Source organism: Hyla sarda, chromosome 6 (genome assembly GCF_029499605.1).
Source record: "Hyla sarda isolate aHylSar1 chromosome 6, aHylSar1.hap1, whole genome shotgun sequence".
In the NCBI taxonomy this organism is placed as follows: Eukaryota; Metazoa; Chordata; class Amphibia; order Anura; family Hylidae; genus Hyla; species Hyla sarda.
The window spans coordinates 88,245,042-88,259,682 of record NC_079194.1 but is presented as its reverse complement, the minus strand read 5'-3'; positions in this window follow the sequence as shown (position 1 = coordinate 88,259,682).

Sequence of the window (14,641 nt, the reverse complement as noted above, 5' to 3'; positions counted from 1 at the left end):
ATAGAAACATTCTCATCAAATGGCTCCAATGAAAAAAAAAAATGTAAAAAATGTAAAAAAACAAAACAAAACTACTAGATACTTTAAGGTGGGGTTCCTCTTTTAACTATTAGTAAGTCAACCAACAATCCAGAGCAGTGTTTCCCAACCAGCGTGCCTCCAGCTGTTGAAAAACTACAACTGCCAGCATGCCCGGACAGCCTCTGGCTGTAGGGGCATGCTGGGAGTTGTAGTTTTGCAACAGCTGGAGGCACGCCGGTTGGGAATCACTGATCCAGACTATGGTTTTTCTTATTCACTAGACATATAATAGACCACCACCCTTGTTCAGATCACACCTACACATGTTCTGATGGGAAGATGAGAAGCAAAGTTTTTTTTTTGCACTGGGTCAGCGAGAGTCGAGGCATTTTCCCAGCTGCGAGCAGCCAAATGTGAGAAGATCTTTCTCCGACTGATTGCCTGCCGTCTTTACTTTACATCACCGATACATGAATGAAATGGAGACATCTCGCGTTGTGTAAATATTGGTAAGAGCTAAAAGGGAACTGCTACAGCAAATATACCCAAACTATATCAGATAATGTGATTTAGCTCCTAGTTTTTATATCCAGATGCAGGGGTTTTCTACGTTTTATTGTTGATAGGTAATTATTGTGTGGACAGCAGGGGTTACTCACTGGAGCATTGCTGTCTCTTCATTGCTTATCCAGCCCTGTATTCAGGGGTCAAAATCCAACCAGTCCACCATCCCAGTCCCACCATGTTGATGGCCTTTCTTAAAGGGGTATTCCAGGAATTTTTTTTGACTGTGCTACAAGGGTTTAAAGTTAGTGTAGTTCATAATATAGTGTCTGTACCTGTCTGTGACAGTGGTCTTACAATTCTTCTGTGACTATCGCCCCAATATTTATTTTCAACAGCATAAAAAATTACTCATGTCTCGGGATTTCCCAGGTTGCAGTGCGTTGAGACCTGACATCATTAGTCAGGTGATCAGAGGGAGCCTGTCCTGCTTCAATTTTGCAACAGCTGTAGGCCCCCTGATTAGAAAAACTTGTGCTTTAATGGGTGAGGTAGCTGATGTGCTGGAGGAAAGTGATCTCAAACTTTCAAGCATGGAACTATGGGATGTGTAGTTTAGAGAACAAAAACCAACAGGAAATACCCAGTTCTGGCAGGTACGTTCTAAAATCATCTTATGGTGGATAACCCCTTTAAGACTGGGTCTAAAAGAAGGGATTCAACCTGTAATATCCCAATACAACAGTGCCAGCTAGAGAAGTTGTCTACAAACTGTGGCCCTCCAGATGTTGCAAAACTACAATTTCTAACATGCTGGAAGTTGTAGTCTTGCAACATCTGGACGGCCACAGTTTGAAGACCAGTGTACTAAAGAGTTGTACAGTGAGAGTAAAATTCTTAATTAATGCATAATGGCACTGATTTACTACCTGATTTTCCATGGTATTTACTAAGGTTTTCCTACATTTTGCACTTGTCACTACATCTTGCTTTTTTTCCCCACAAGCTCAGACCTGTGGGGTTTTCCTAAGATCAAATCCACCACATTTCCTGTGAAAAACTTTACAGTAAATATGTTGTTTTTTTGTGAAATTGTCTGTGACACGCCCCTTTTCCCTGCATCCCGCCCCTTTTCTGAGTGATCTCAGTAAAATGGAGAGTTGGTTGGGTTTTTTTCAATTATGGTGCAATTTCTGGCGCAGACAGAATTTCTGGCGCACAACCCGACAAAGCATGTCTTACAATAGTAAATCAGAGCCAATATGTATATCAGGTACTGGAAAGTTTGCAAATATATTTTTTCTGATCTATTGCATACACTTAGGTGACAAGTAGTCTTGAGTTTGCTAATGCTAGGCATCCCTTACACCTAGGCCATATGTCACCTAAGTCTACATTCAAATCACTGCTCCTGAACCTTGTCCCTGTCTGTGCTATGAAAATGTGCTTGACTACATTTCAGTCTCCGAATAAGAAAACTTCATCTTGCAAGAAAGGAGAAGTTGATCAAGGGCCTCTCAGTGTTACACTGATATTTTGTGGGCCTACTGTTAGTTCAGTGCTGCCTTTCTGCTATGTCAGGAAAACTTTCCTGGATGCTCCTTTCCCAGTGGCATGTTTAAGAGTGAGTAAAGTGAAGTCTACATTTGCACCTTGCACTTTGGTGGACCAACCGAGGAAGATCCTCATCCAGCAGTTTCAGTTATTCCAGACTGATAACTTGAGAAGAAGATAGTATATATACCAGCATCCACATATGCAGGGACATTATGTGCTTACATGCTAAACACACCTAAATTAAATTCAGCAAAGCTACTATAAAACCATTAATTCAAGGAACAGTGACCAAATCCCTTGTCTCCTGACTCCAAAGTTGTAACCAACAAAGCTGTATTCAAGCAGCGTCATTAAATTGGATTTGCAAAAGGAGTTCAGTAAAGTTTACAAGTTGTCTCACAGAATCCTAGTGTTCAGAGGTCTCATTCCTGCACTTTCCATGTGGAAATAGCTTCACTGACAAAAGGTTGTGAGTCACTGAAGAACATTGGGTTTGTATCAGTCTGTTACTCGACATACAACAGTGACAGACAGCACAAACCCTATTAATTTCCCTAGCGGCTACCACAAATGATCAGCAGGATAAAGAACTATCTGATTCCAAAATATTTGGTCATGTCTTTCGATCCACGGCTGCAGTATAATTCCAGTTTAACACAGGTGTATTATTGGAGAATTTTTGTTTCCATGTTGTGTGCTCCAACCCATCTGCAGGTTGAATGGACACGTGTAAAGTTAAACTCCTGCCCATTCTTCAGATCAGGCATGGAGAAATACATTTCATACTGGGCAGCACATGGCAACAGGAGGATGATCCCATTTTTAATTGAAAGGACATGTTCTTGGAACTTGCTGGGCATTGTACAGTTGCCTCAGCTGCCCAACAGCCCATAATCTCCCAATCCTTGATCTAAAGAATGGGGTGGGTGTAGTTTATCTCTACAGGTCCAATTTAATGTGCAACATCATTGGGATCTATAGCCTATGTACACATGGTGGAATGTCCACCTGGAAAATATGCGTGCAGGCATTCCAGAAACAGCGGGCGCCATCATAACATGATGGTGCTAGAATTACTCGGAAATGCGCCATAGACGTCAATGCATTTTCGAGCAGATTCCACAGGAAGAATTGACTTGTCAATTTTTTATGTGGAGTCTAGAAATGGAATTTCCAAGGTATGGAAATTCCGTAGTGTGCACGATGCAACAATATCCCACTGAAAACTATAGGAGTTTGCTGCAACAAAACATAGCTAAGAGTGTGAGTCAATAAACCCGCCATTGGGTAGTGACAGTCGGCAGTAGTAATGTTACACGTGAGACTGGCCTAGAAATAAGAATACTAGGAATTCAGTCTTGTATTCAGTCTTGAGTTATCTGTACATGTTGCTAGATACATGTATCAATAGAAAAAGTTGTGCACGTTATCTGTAGCCTACACTATGGGGCAGATTAATCAAAACCTGTCCAGTGGAAAAATTGCTGAGTTACCCATAGCAACCAATCAGATCAGTTCTTTCATTTTTGACTATGCCTCTGAAAAACGATCTGATTGGTTGCTATGGGTAACTGGGCAACTTTTCCTTTGGACAGGTTTTGATAAATCTCCCCCAAAATGTTTCAGATTAAATTTTTTCCATAGAAGCATTGCTCCCTATAGCCACACATGGAGTACCTGTCAGTTTGCTCTAAGGGTCAGTGCACAAGGCTTTGTTGTGTACGCGAGCCATAAGGGTATATCCATATGCAGCCGTTTTGAGGGTTTTGATAATTTAGGACAGCAGCATGCTCAAAGGAAGTGTTTCCAACTAGGGATCCTCCAGCGGTTGCGAAACTACAAATACTAGCATGCCCAGACAGCTTTAACCCCTAGAAAATGCAGGGCGTAAATGTACACCCTTATCGTCCGATACCTAGCACATCAGGGCATACATTTACACACTGTACAGTCTATGATGCGTGTGCAGTAGCTGCGCTTGCTTCATACATGGTGGGTCCGGGCTGCTACCAGGCTATCGTGCATGCCAGGCTATCCAACCCTTCAATTCTGATCAATATAGCACGATTGAGGAATCAAGTGATTGCTTTTCAAAGTCACTATGGGGACATTAAAAAAAATATTTATTTATTTATTATTATTTATTTGTCTGTAATAATATTTCTTTTTTTAAGGTAAATAAGTCCCTCCCCTAATTAAATTGATAATAATGATAATAATCAGCCCATTTTGCCATTTTACAAATTTATTTTATTTACAATTAAATGTAAATAAAAATTTAAATAAACATATTTGGTAACGCCTTGTGTGGCAATGTCCAAACTATAGAAAAATAACATTATTGATCCCTCAAGGCCAAAAGGGGCTGTATTCTTAAGGGGTTAAACTTTTTTCTTTAGAAAGCTGGTCTCCAAACTGTGTACCTCCAGCTTTTGCAAAACTACATCTCCCAGCATGCCTGGACAGCCAACGTTTGGAGACCACTGCTTTAGAATCTAAAAGCAACTGTGGCTCCTAGATCCAATGCGAAATTGGTAACAGGTTCCTTGCGTTTGTCTATGTTGCAGAAGGGCTCCCTCGAACATCAGGGAATGCACTGTCTATAGTGAGAAATAAAAAATTATAGCGATGAACCTCACTGGGAACCAGGACTCGTGTGATGACTATCTCTGTACTGCGCTGCAGAATATGTTGGTGCTCTATAAGCAGCAGGAAAAGTATAAATATAACACAATTCTTAACATTTGTCATCCAGAGAAATAAATCAAACGCCGCTCTTAACAGCTGTGCCAAAAAAGGTGATCTGTAGGCTGTCAGCATTAGCTTCTGCCTGTGTAAAAGACATTCCCTTGTTTCCAATGACATTCCCAGATCCCAGCGGTCTGGTGTAAAGTGCTGGGGAGAACATAGTCACTTCCATTCTCCAAACATTCCTGTCTTCCCCTGTCTGTTCTATGTCCAGTTCCTTTGCAGCTCATTCCTCCATCTGGAGTGCAGATCAGTCCGCCATAGATGCGATTACAGGAGATGACCTGTAAGATTTAGGAAAACAAAAGCTATACAGTATTTAGGCCAAATAATGATGTGATAATAGACGGAATGATTGGGTTATTATTGAAAGCCTTTGGATCATTTATTTTGTCCTTTTTTTGAATAATTGGTGACTTTAAAAATGTTTTTACTTGGTAAAGAATTTGCAGGAAATTGATTAGAATAATATTAGAATGTGAAGACTTGTAACACGTCTAGCCATTGGGATACAGTAACCTTAATATATAACCAAGACTGTATTTTCTGTATGAGGTCATGTTCACACGGCACAATCCGGTGGAAAAATAGTTTTCAATGGGATCCTGCTGCACTGCAAACACGGCAGAATTTGCGGAAACATCTGCAGCGGAAATTCCGATTTCATTCAATTCTTTCTGTGAAATCTGCTTGAAAATGCAATCTGCCGTATGATCATAGCCTTAGGGTATGTTCACACTGAGGAATATCCACTTGGAATCTCAGAGATTCCATCTGGTGTCTGGCACTGAAATCCTTCAGCGCTAGGACCGCATGGACATGTGCCATCACACTGATCCTACCAGGGGGTGCAGAACAGGGGTGGACACATCATCTATGCAGCCGGTTCAGCTGCACAGGGGCCCAGCGTGTGAGGGGGCCCACCGCCCTTTTGCTGTGCCGCCGCTGCTCACTGTTCTAAAGCTGCCGCGGCGCATAATAGCATATCGGGCACTTTAGACCCGTGAGTCTGCAGCCAGCCAACCCAGGTCTGACGACGGACGTCCCACAAGTGACGTACCACCGCAGACCCGTGCTGGAGGACGTCAGTGACGTCACTCGTAAGGCCGCTGCCGGAGAGGAAAAGTGCTAAGCAGGCCAGGTAAGTGTGTCTCTGTGTGTGTGTCTGTCTGTGTGTTGGCAGGGGGGTGGGGGGATGTGGGAAACTGCTACCTAATGTGGGGAATCTATGCTACCTAATGTGGGAAAACTGCTAACTAATGTGGGGAATCTATGCTATCTAATGTAGAGAAACTATGCTACCTTATGTGGGGAAACTATGCTACCTAATGTGGGGAATCTATGCTACCTAATGTGGAGAAACTATGCTACCTAATGTGGAGAAACTATGCTACCTAATGTGGGGGGAGTCTATGCTACCTAATGTGGGGGGAATCTATGCTACCTAATGCTACCTAATGTGGGGGGAATCTATGCTATCTAATGTGGGGAATCTATGCTACCTAATGTGGGGAATCTATGCTACCTAATGTGAGGAATCTATGCTACCTAATGCTACCTAATGTGGGGAATCTTTGCTACCTAATGTGGGGAATCTATGCTACCTAATGTGAACATACAAGCAAAAAACTGTCTTGGAGGCGCTGCTCAAAACTTGAATGCAAATGAAGGACTCAGGCCAGCACAGGATAATGTACAATTTATTGATTACAGTAAGGAAGACGTGTTTCTGCACCGACTAGTGCCTTCCACAGGTCTACCCAGATTTCTATAGACAAAGAATTATATACAAATGGTCTATTCTGATATAAAAACTAAATTTAATAGGACATAACATTTTTAATAATATTGGTACGTAACAACAATACAATTAGTGGAATCCATAAATAAGGACTAAAAATTTGTCTAAAAACATTTTTTTAGGGTGACATTAAATTCAAATAAAAAGTGCCCCTAGTGATGGCAATATTGCACATGACATTCAACATGATATGGCATGACATGACATTCAGCAGTGTTCAATAGTGGAGGCATAGAGATTATTTGTTGAATCTCTCTAGGTATAAGGTAAAATTCATATCCAAATAAGTCATAATGGTTATGAATTGCAGGATGGTTGGTGGTAGTTAAAAAAGTTAAATGATTGTTAAATAAATATTGACAATCACGTGTAACTTTTTCAGGTCAGTATATGACTTTGGTGTGGTGGAGGGTGCACACCTTTTTGATATACGATACCAGTGAGCGCCCCCTGTCATTTCTTCTCTCTCTCAATATCTGCTACATAATGTGGGGAAACTGTGCTACCTAATGTGGGGAAACTATGCTACTCAATGTGGGTAATCTATGCTATCTAATGTGGGGAAACGGCTACCTAATGTGGGGAAACTGCTACTTAATGTAGGGAATCTACGCTATCTAATGTGGGGAAACTGCTACCTAATGTGGTGAACTGCTACCTAATGTGGGAAAACTATGCTACCTAATGTGGGGGAAACTATGTTACCTAAAGAGGGAAAACTATGCTTCCTAATGTGGGGAAACTATGCTGCTTAATGTGGGGAAACTATGCTACCTAATGGGGGGAATCTATGCTACCTAATGTGAGGAAACTATGAAACCTAATGTGGGAAAACTATGCTAAATAATGTGGGGAAACTATGCTACCTAATGAGGGAAGCTATGCTACCTAATGTGGGGAAACTATGCTACCTAATGTGGGGAAACTATGCTACCTAATGTGGGGAAACTATGCTACCTAATGTAAGGAAACTATGCTACCTAATGTGGGAAAACTATGCTTAATAATGAGGGGAAACTATGCTACCTAATGTGGGTGAACTATGCTACCTAATGAGGGGAAACTATGCTGCCTAATGTGGGGAAACTATGCTGCCTAATGTGGGGAAACTATGCTACCTACTGTGGTGAAACTGCTACCTAATGTGGGGAAACTATGCTACCTGTTGTGGGGAAACTATGGTACCTAATGTGGGGAAACTATGCTACCTAATGTGGGGGAACTGCTGCCTACCCAATGCTGCAGATTACTGTGAGTTACAGTGCAATTTTATGGCATAATACATTTTTTTTCTTCTTTTTCTGAAGACCCAGCATTATACATTCACTGGCCACTTTATTAGGTACACCTGTTTAGTTTCTTGTTAAAGGAGTAGTCTAGTGAAAAGTATCTTCAATCCGCTGTGCCCAGGCTGCAAAAAAAAACAAAAAACAAAACAAACTTTAACACACCATCCTCCATTCCCCCATAGCGACACTACAGCTGTCCTCCAGTCCGGTCTTCTTCCGTGTGCACGGATCGTCACACTGTACTCAGCCTATCACCGGCCACAGAGATGTCCCGCCCCAGCTGGTGATAGGCTGAGTGCAATGTGACGATCCGATCACACGGAAGATTTAAGCAGACTGGACCGGAGGACTGAACTGCTGTACTGGTGCTTTGGGGGAACGGAGGAAAGTGAGTTAAAGTTTGTTTTCTTTTTTTTTTTTTTTTTTTGCAGCCTTGGCACAACGGACTAAATATACTTTTCACAAGTCTACTCCTTTAACACAAATAGCTTATCAGCCAATCACATGGCAGCAACATTGCAGATGTGGTGGTCAAGACAACTTGCTGAAGTTCAAACCAAGCATCAGAATGAGAAAGGAAGGAGATTTAAGTGACTTTGAAAGTGACATGGTTTATGGTGCTAGACGGCTGATCTGAGTATTTCAGAAACTGCAGATCTACTGGGATTTTAAACCGCAACCATCACTAGGGTTAACAGAGAATGGTCCAAAAAATTAGAAAATATCCAGTGAGCGGCATTTTGTATGTATGAAAATGCCAAGTAGATGTCAGAGGTCAGAGGAGGATGGGCAGAATGGTCAAGATGACAGAAAGGCAACAGCAACTCAAATAACCACTCGTTAAAGCCAAGGTATGAAGAATACCTTCTATGAACACACATAGCAAAAATAAATAAATAAATTAGAGGTGCTGTAAAACATCACATTTAAATCCTAAAATCCATTAGAAGTAGATTAAATATATATACATAAACAGACCAGTTGGCTGAAAGCCACCAGGTACCACAAGAAGTTGTTAATCGCATACACCATGGATAAGGTCAGTACATAAAATGTGCTGCTAAAGATGTAAATCACTCAGCAAATACAAGGAAAAAACATATGTTCCATATCCATTTTTGTCTGCATCAACACAAAGTCAGAATGAGGACATCTTCAGGGGAACCTATTTGCTTGGCCCCTTCATAAAGATGTGTAATAATGTCAGGTGTACACAGTGGCAAAAAGCAAGGTATTAAAAAGATCAGGACATTGTTCACACTGTACTATAGTCAGTGCCAAAAACACATAAGTGTCTGGTAACATGTATAAGCATCTCAACCAGTGCTCATCCCAATGCCCATTGGGTTAATTTGCTAGGGTATTCGATTATCAATTAAAGGGTACTGAGCATATTGTGTGAAAACATGTCCATTATTACTAAATATCCAACATGATCCTAAATTAGGATATAGTCCCCAGGGAGTGCCTAAGAACGAATGGAAGTCCTGGGAGGCAACAGTACAACCTGTAAGAGAAAGAAAACAAGAAATTCTTTATCCTTTGGTGCTCACCAAGAGACCAGGAAGGTAAGTTATCATCATGTCTACCAGCATCTCTGAAACGGTGACCTATTGCTATGGCTTATTGACCACAACATTAAGTCCTCACCCCGGACCAGCACTGGAGCACTGAAGTGGTGCAGTACGCAGACATACTGCCTCCATATACTGTATATGGCTAGAGGCAGTATGTTTGTGGGGCTGTCTACAATGCACAATACAGCCACAGACATAGGTAGCCTACAGCATGGGGGCACAGAGGGGTCTACAACATAGAAGATACAAAGGGACCTCCAGCATGGGTGCACAATGGGGTCTGCAACTATATGGGTGCACAGGGGGGCCTACAGCATGGGGGAACAGAGCAGCCTACAACTATATAGGGCAGGGGTCTCAAACTCAAATTATCCGGGGGGCGCCCCTTACATATAATGTACCCATCATGCGCCCCTCCTCATCCACCAGCAACACCCCCACCAGCAGTAGCACCCCCATCATCCACCAGGACCCCTCCGTTCCCCCTACCCCGTGTGGTAATAGCATGAGCTGACGGATGATGGGGGGGCTACTTCTGGGGGTTCCCCACATTAGGTAGGCAGCAGGTTCCCCACATTAGGTAGTAGCAGGTTCTCCACATTAGGTAGGCAGCAGGTTCCCCACATTAGGTAGGCAGCAGGTTCCTCACATTAGGTATCAGCATGTTCCCCACATTAGGTAGCAGCAGGTTCCCCACATGAGGTAGCAGCAGGTTTCCCACATTAGGTAAAAGCAGGTTCCCCACAGTAGGTAAAAGCAGGTTCCCCACATTAGGTAGTAGCAGGTTCCCCACATTAGGTAGTAGCAGGTTTACCACATTAGGTAGCAGCGGGTTCCCCACATTAGGTAGTAGCAGGTTCCCCACATTAGGTAGTAGCAGTTTGCCCACATTAGGTAGTAGCAGGTTCCCCACATTAGGTAGTAGTAGGTTCCCCACATTAGGTAGTATCAGGTTCCCCACATTGGGTAGCATTGTCGATTACCCCCCTCCCCACCCCCGTCTTACACACACACACACACACACACACACACACAGATAGACAGACAGACAGACACACATAGACACACACACAGACACACACACAGAAACATACAGACAGACACCCACACAGACAGACACCCACACATGCACAACCTTACCTGTCCTGCACTGTGCTTCTCCTCTCCGTCGGCGGCCTGACGAGTGACGTCACTGATGTCCTCCTGTGCGGTTCTTCAGAGTGACGTCACATGCGCGACGTCCCTCATCAGACTCGGGCCGGCCAGCCAACTGGAGACGCGGAGGAGGGCGGGGTAAGTGAAGCCTTCCGGCATTTAGCACTGTTTGCCCGAAGCAGGGCTAAATGCCTGAAGAAGTTACCTGTCCGGCACCCGGAACTGCATTTCCAGGGCGTCGGGCAATACAAATTACATATACCTGGTGCGGGCCATTTGCGGCCCACGGGCTGGGAGTTTGAGACCCCTGATTTAGGGGCACAGTAACAGAGGGGGCCTACAACTATGGGGGCCTACAGCTATATGAGGACACAATGCGGGCACTTTCACCTACTGATGCATTTAACTATACTGTATATAGTTCTATGACAAGGAGGTGATGTAAGTAAATCAGGCTGGAAGAGCACCACACAACATAATAACAGTAGTAGGTACTAACTAGATTGAAAATAATGTTCAATGGTGATCCTATGCTGTGAGCTTTAAGGAGCATGTAAACTATTTCAAGAATAGACTCTTTTGCAATCCATTTATAATGTTAAGCGATTATTTTTTGGTTAGCCGTCTCCCTGGGGCATCATGTTTCTTCCTTATGGCTGAGTAAGTATTCTATAAGGGTATTATCATTTGAAAGAAAAATGCTGCTAATTTTTTTTTCATACGTCTCAGTGATATTTAGATGATGTGAAACATTCTTATCCGCCTTGGATGTATATTGGCTTTCCACATTTTGTCCTATAATGCGTACTGTAATAGGCATTTTAGGCTTGAATTTTCTTGGCTCCCAGATCCTATAGTATCTCGCCACGGTTACTGAAACGTTTTATATTGGTTGCAGCAATACTTTAGGCAAACAATCTTTACTCCAAGTTCAACTTTGCACGATTCTACTGTTTCTCTCCACTTTGCTGTAGAAGCATGAACACTGGATCTGATTTCAATAAAATCGAGATTGAGGCTTTTTGGATCTCAATGAAAATGTTATAGGTAGCCATCTAGGGTTTTTTTTGGTGAATTTTACAAGGGTTTGAACACCTCTATTTCTTTTGCTCTTTTTACATATTTTTAGTTGCGTAAGAGGAACCTGAAGATCTTTATTTTATATATCTGCCCTGTTTTATTTCTGGCAATTACCTGATCATTCTTATTCGAAACTTGCTGTTACAGAAATATGTTCTATATCCTAGTGAGCTTGGATTTATACTTCGATAATAGTGTTGAGTGGCATAGGCCATATTCGAAATTTGCGATATTTCGCGAATATATGGACGAATATTCGTCATATATTTGCTAAATTAGCATATTCGTAATATTCGCGTTTTATTTTTGCATATGCAAAAATTCGCGTATGCGGAAATTAGCATATGCGAAATTAGCATATACAAAAATTAGCATATGTGAAAATTCACATATGCGAAACTTAGCATATGCAAATTTTCACATACGCGAAAATTTGCACGCCAGTCTCACACATTAGTATTAGAGCCTTCTTTACACCACACAAGCTGGAAGCAGAGAGGGATGATCACTGTGATGTGTACTGTGAAAAAATAAAAATAAAAACCCTGAATATTCGTAATTACGAATATATAGTGCTATATTTGCGAATATTCGCGAATTCGTAAATATGCGATATTCGCGAGCAACACTATTCGAAAAGAATGTGAGCAAACAAAGCTGCAGTGTAAAGGAGAAAGGACATAACAGCTGTCTGGGCCTCTTTAAGAGACAATGTAGCTTATATAAAATTACTAAACCTTGTCCTTTAACCCCTTAACGACGCAGGACGTATATTTACGTCCTGCGCCGGCTCCCGCGATATGAAGCGGGATCGCGCCGCGATCCCGCATCATATCGCGTGGGTCCCGGCGCTAATCAACGGCCGGGACCCGCGGCTAATACCACACATCGCCGATCGCAGCGATGTGCGGTATTAACCCTTTAGAAGCGGCGGTCAAAGCTGACCGCCGCTTCTAAAGTGAAACTGAAAGTATCCCGGCTGCTCAGTCGGGCTGTTCGGGACCGCCGCGGTGAAATCGCGGCGTCCCGAACAGCTGATCGGACACCGGGAGGGCTCTTACCTGCCTTCTCGGTGTCCGATCGACGAATGACTGCTCCGTGCCTGAGATCCAGGCAGGAGCAGTCAAGCGTCGATAATGCTGATCACAGGCGTGTTAATACACGCCTGTGATCAGGATGAGAGATCAGTGTGTGCAGTGTTATAGGTCCCTATGGGACCTATAACACTGCAAAAAAAAAGTAAAAAAAAAGTGTTAATAAAGGTCATTTAACCCCTTCCCTAATAAAAGTTTGAATCACCCCCCTTTTCCCATAAGAAAAATAAAACAGTGTAAAAAAAAATAAAAATAAACATATGTGGTATCGCCGCGTGTGTAAATGTCCGAACTATAAAAATATATCATTAATTAAGCCGTACGGTCAATGGCGTACGCGCAAAAAAATTCCAAAGTACAAAAAAGCGTATTTTGGTAACTTTTTATAACATTAAAAAATGAATAAAAAGTGATCAAAAAGTCAGATCAAAACAAAAATCATACCAATAAAAACTTCAGATCACGGCGCAAAAAATGAGTCCTCATACCGCCCCGTACGTGGAAAAATAAAAAAGTTATAGGGGTCAGAAAATGACATTTTTAAACGTATAAATTTTCCTGCATGTAGTTATGATTTTTTCCAGAAGTGCGACAAAATCAAGTAGGGTATCATTTTAACCGTATGGACCTACAGAATAATGATAAGGTGTAATTTTTACCGAAATATGCACTGCGTAGAAACGGAAGCCCCCAAAAGTTACAAAATGGCGTTTTTTTTTCGATTTTGTCGCACAATGATTTTTTTTTCCGTTTCGCCGTGCATTTTTGGGTAAAATGACTAATGTCACTGCAAAGTAGAATTGGCGACGCAAAAAATAAGCCATAATATGGATTTTTAGGTGGAAAATTGAAAGGGTTATGATTTTTTAAAGGTAAGGAGGAAAAAACGAAAGTGCAAAAACGGAAAAACCCTGAGTCCTTAAGGGGTTAAACTCTTAACAACCTATACAATTATGTATATACTGTATATATCTATATACAGTGGTCCCTCAACATACGATGGTAATCCGTTCCAAACGGACCATCGTTTGTTGAAACCATCGTATGTTGAGGGATCCGTGCAATGTAAAGTATAGGACAGTGGTCTACAACCTGCGAACCTCCAGATGTTGCAAAACTACAACACCCAGCATGCCCGGACAGCCAACGGCTGTCTAGGCAGGCTGGGAGTTGTAGTTTTGCAACATCTGGTGGTCCGCAGGTTGAAGACCACTGGTATAGGGAGTTGTACTCACGTGTCCCCGCCGCTCCGGACTGTCACCGCTCATCACCGCTGCCCGCGATTTCGCCTTCCATCGCTGTCACCGCGTCCCCGGGGGTGTCCCCGACGCTCCGGCAAGGCCTCTGCTTCCCCGGCATCCTCGCTCTCCGTTGCCGCTCTCCGTCGCCGCCATCACGTTGTTACGCATGCCGCTCCTATTGGATGACGGGACGGCGTGTGCAGCAACGTGATTACGACGATGGAGAGCACCGACGATGCAGGGGATCTGGAAGAGGACGCGCCGGAGCCCCGAGGACAGGTAAGTGATCGTCAGCGGACCACATGGGGCACCGTAAAGGGCTATCCGGCGGCAGCTGAAGCAGTCTGCGCTGCCGGATAGCCGTTTATGTGATGGCCCCGACAAACAAAAGCGTTGTATGTTGAAATGATTGTATGTCGGGGCCATCGTAGGTCAGGGGGGTCACTATATATATATATATATATATATATATATATATATATTTATATATTATGATGGTCTCATGGGTACTACTGACCAGTGTATTCACAAGTTCATGGCAAGGGCTTGGTTGTAATAAAGATTGTAATACAGA